The sequence below is a fragment of the Conger conger genome, chromosome 18, assembly GCF_963514075.1.
Source record: "Conger conger chromosome 18, fConCon1.1, whole genome shotgun sequence".
Taxonomy (NCBI): Eukaryota; Metazoa; Chordata; class Actinopteri; order Anguilliformes; family Congridae; genus Conger; species Conger conger.
In genome coordinates, this window is record NC_083777.1 from 8,511,723 (window position 1) to 8,516,893 (window position 5,171).

Sequence of the window (5,171 nt, forward strand, 5' to 3'; positions counted from 1 at the left end):
GAGAAATAAAATCATTAATATAAAACCTCTTACTAGAGAGCGATCTAATGTTCAATAATGCAAACTTCAAATCATCTGAGGACATGAAACGGGCAGAATTAAGCTTCTTCAAACTGATGTGCACTACGTTTTTTGATATTGAAAAGCTAGTAGGTTTTCCACACTGGGGTGAATGCCATCAAATCTGTAAAAGGACGAGCTGTTCCAAAAAAGGTTTAAGTTATCGATAAAAATATCAATATCATTGTAAATTATCATTGTACAATGTACAGGTGGACTGTAACCAAGTGTGGAGGGCTAATATCCTGCTAAAACGATTTACACCGCTCCTAAGAGGAGGGATAGGACCAGAAATGAACACACGCTTTCCACAATCTTTGAGTGAGTTAAAGAGGCAGGTAAAATCGCGTTTTTAAATTTCTGATTTTTCAGCATAAACATCATTACAACCAACATGAACAATTATATTACGGACAAGGGGATGTTTAACCAGCAAGCTCTAACCCTAGCACCGGGAAAGCAGAAAGTCACAGCCGACTTGCTCTTTACGTTTCTGATAATGGAGTCACCAATTACCAAGGAATAGGGAGAAACATGGTCTTTTCGTCTTCCCTGATCGGATAGAGAACGGATATTCTCCCTTCCAGTTTCGAGACCGTCTGGATGAGGCAGGCACAGCCAGGATGTGAGGTAAGAGGAGGCATAGCATTTACTAGCGCATAGGCTCGGAAGACTAGGCTGGTGGAAGACTCACAGACCAACATTAATTGGCTGCCAACCAGCTCCTCAGGAACATTTAGGGGTTATGTGTCTCGCTCAGGGACACTTTGACACACCCAGGGCGGGATCAAACCGCCAACCCTCCCACCGCTCTTACCTCCTGAGCCAATGTTGCCCCAGGAATGGAAATTGGGGCGCTGGCCACCAGGGGGCAGCACCAGCCCTTCAGGCGGGTATGGGCACAGCTGTGATTAAGTGCACTCACTGTAGCTGTGGACACTAATGCAGCTCATTAAGAGTTTTGCCATTGTCTTGTCTGACTATTACATTACATCACATTAATGGCATTTGGCTCTTATCCAGAGTGACGTACAACAAAGTGCAAAGTGCATACCCATAGCCAGGGATAAGTGCACTGAAAGACCCGAGAGGGAAGTACAATTTCAACTGCTACCTGCACAACAAAGATAAGGACCAGGGCCTATTTGATTTTATTTTTATTTTTATTTTTAAAAATAATACTGCAACACACAAATGTATGAACGAACCCCTTAACTAGCCAAACACTGCTTGCCTAGCCAAACATCCTGATACACAAGTAAATCACAGAAAGACAACAATTAAGGTTTACAGGGATGTAGGGAGGGACAGGGAGAGGTCCTGCTTGAAGAGGTGCGTCTTCAGTTTGCGCTTGAAGATGGGAAGAGATTGTACTGTTCTGACCTCAACGGGGAGTTTGTTCCACCACCGTGGAGCCAGAACAGACAGTAGTCGTGAGCGTGAGATGGAAGTTCGGAGAGGGGGAGGTGCCAAGCAGATACTGAAAGAAGAGGTCTGGCAGGGGTGTAGGGTCTGATGATTTTTTGGAGGTAAGCTGGGGCAGACCCCTTAACTGCTTGGAAGGCTAGCACCAATGTTTTGAATTTGATGCGAGCCATGACAGGCAGCCAGTGGAGGGAAGTAAGCAGCGGGGTGACGTGAGTATTTGGGAAGGTTGAAGACCAGACGAGCTGCTGCATTCTGGATAAGCTGGAGGGGTCTGATGGCAGACGCTGGGAGGCCAGCCAAGAGGGAATTGCAGTAGTCCAGGCGGCACAAAACCATCCCTTGGACCAGGAGCTGGGTCGAATAGGGGGTGAGAAAGGGGTGGATCCTCTGTATGTTGTATAGGAAGAACCTGCATGACCGCCGCAATGTTCTCAGAGAGGGACAGACTGCTGTACATCACCATGCCGAGGTTCCTTGCACAGGGTGATGGCGTCAGTGTGGTATCCACTAGGGAAATGGAGAGATCCAGATGGGGAGAGGTAATGGCAGGGATGAATATCATTTTTACCTGGGTTGAGCTTTAGATGGTGGTTGTCCATCCACCTCTAGACGACTATGTTTGAATCAGGGTGGGAAATAAATTTTTCTTTACCAAGTGTTTTCTTTACCAAATGTGACAGTCATTTTGCCTTGGGCCCGCATTAATTTCCGACCCTGGTTTTGAACTGATATGGTGTGGTACTGCGGCTTTAGGTGGTAACAAGACCTGTTCTGCAGACACTATTGTTCAGTGTTTGGTCTTATGGTTGGTGTGAAAACGGAGGGTCGGTGCTTCTGTGATTAATGGTGATGTTAATCAGTACCAGAGGTATCGGGAAGTCTTATTGGCCTTGCTTAGAGGTTTGATTGTTAAAATTTAATGAAGTTTAATGCTATGCTTTACTTAATCTGTTATGAATTATTCTCCCTGGGAGGCCAGCAGTAAGTATACTGTTATCTGTTATATAACTTTGCCCTAGGAGAAAAACAGACGGTTGCCTTGGAGGACCAGCGGACCTTTGTGTGCTCTTAACTAAACTTTTCCTTTCCTTCTTCACAGACCATTTTTCTATATATAGTGAGATGGTCTGAGTAAGACCATCTTGGACATTATCCCATGGGATGACAATATACAGTACTGTGCAAAAGTCTTAGGCACTTGTATATCATTCTGTACAGATAAGATTCTTTAAAAAATAATTCAATGAAAGGTCCTAAATAAACATACTATACATATTACATTACATTTTAGTAATTTGGCAGAATAGTTCAAAACTGAATCAAATGAATATTTTTTGTGACCACCCTTCAGCGTTAAAACTGCATCAGTTCTCTGTGATAGCCAACGCTGTCCTGCAGTTCTATAAGATAATCAGCAAGCAAGCTGTTCCAAGCATGTTGGAGGATTTGCCAGTTCTTCGGCAGACTTTGGTTGGGTCCTTGCTTCTGATCTCAGACAGCCTTGATCAAGTTTTTATGTAAAAAGTAGTTAATTGCTTACAGTAATATGTTACTTTTTTTAAATTAAATACAAAAATGTCTCTGTAAAATTAGATCTTTTGGAGAATGAATATTTGGAAATCTCTAATGTGTTCTTTTATACTAACACACACAAAATAATTAACATATGTATATAATACAGTCTAGGGTGCCTAAGACTTCTGCACAGTACTGTACGTATAGGAGGGGAGGAGGGGGCTGTTTGAACTCTAAGAGGCTAGGCCATCTAGAGGAAGTTTCAAAGAGACTTTACAGTATATATGATTGTATAGTTTCTGCTTCCAGGCTGTGAGAGTGGACAGCAGTAAGACTCATGGTTGGACCCTTATGGAAAGAGATTATTCTCAATATTATTCACAAATGTGTGTAGCATGATCCACAAATAAGAGACCTATCAGAAATGTGTTTTATATATCCACACACAAATATCTCTCAACTTGTGTCTCGTGTCTTCTGACTTGTACGAATGCACAAAACGTACATATTTTTATATGAAGGGCAGAAATTAGTATGCAAATTCTATGTGAATTCTTTTGAATAGCCCAGCCTCAAAGGTAAAATTTGTCTGTGAAGTATAGAATCTTAATTAGCGGATTAAATGACACACGTGCATTCAGTGGGTAAGTAAGTTTGTAAGTTTCCTTTTTTATTCTTTTTATTTTGAGACTATCCTTCCACAGTTCCTGTGCAATCGACATACCAATAGCTATCGATCCACTGATGTGGCAAGCTGTGTATGGAATGCCAAAAGGGTCATAATTCCCCGGGTTTTCTTTAAGATCCCTTTGCTCAGATTGCTAGTGCGCTTAAAGGAATACAGCAACATTTTTGGAAATATATCTTCATCTTCATTTTTGTGCATTCACTGGCTCAATTTCCAAGTTAGCATGACATGTTAGCTTAGCTTAGCAAGACTTGAAGCCTATCGGAGTCAGTAGCCTACCTCGTTCAAAGTGAATAAATACACCTTACAGCAACTCTGAAGCAGTCTTATTTACACAAGGTAGCATGTGTATTTGAAATACATGTGTGGGAAAAAATTTAAACGGGAGACGTTGTTTTTGGAGAAGTTAGATGGTTGGAACTATAACCGCTGAACAGACATGTATCCTCTTCCGCTGGTTGACAGTGTAAGCAACAAGGAAACAAGGGGGAAAGAGGCACGGACACCTGAGTTAATAAATTTGTTTCTAAACGAAAAATAAATTGCCCATAGCTACATTACTTTGGGAAGTTAGCCATAGCACCACCCTGTCAGGCAGTTATTTCTTCATAACTGACTCGTTCATCTCAACTCGTCTAATCCCTGACATAATACACGAGAAAGAGTATAGCAGTACCAATATCTCAAGGTAAGGCACGACTTTGAGTATAAAATGATACAGCAATGCAGATTCAAAACTTTGGAGCACTTCAGAAGTGTTGCTAGGATACATGTTTATCATATCTCTGATACAATGAATCAACGGATCATAAACAGCAGATTGGTAACAAAGTTTTTTTAATTTAGCAGTGATGTATAGCGCGGTATTGGCAGTCCTTGAAATGTCTCTCAGCCGATCACTGAGAGACATTTATATAATGAGCAATCAAAAGCCTAGAATCAAGACTAGATACGGACGGCTCTCTTATACTGCAGCTGCAATAAGGAAGCAGGTAAACACACCACCTCTCAGAAAGTCTTCGTGTCAAAAAAATAATGATACCCTAAAAGGGGTGGCAGGGACTGATGTATACAAAGTGCTGTTATTTCTACTTGGGGAAACCAAAATGAGTTGCCGCATTTAAACTTTATTTAATTAACTGAGAATATGCATTTTAAGCACATTAATTGTTTCATTACTAATCAGCAATTATGGGGTACAGAGCTGAATCAAGAATAAAATGATTTGTCACAAACATTATGGAGCTCACTGTATAAGCTACCAGTGTTCACTCAGCTAATTACTTATTTGAGGATCAAATTCGATTTTAGATTCAAGAATAAACGTAAGCTTATGAACTGAAAAAGCATGCAGTGAATTGTGCCTTTATGAGCCATTTTGAAAAGTGTGAAATTATACTTTTTTCCTCAAATTTTCAGGTTGGGTTCAAGAGAAACACCACTGTTTACAATGTCTATTTCAGGACAATAAGACAGAAAT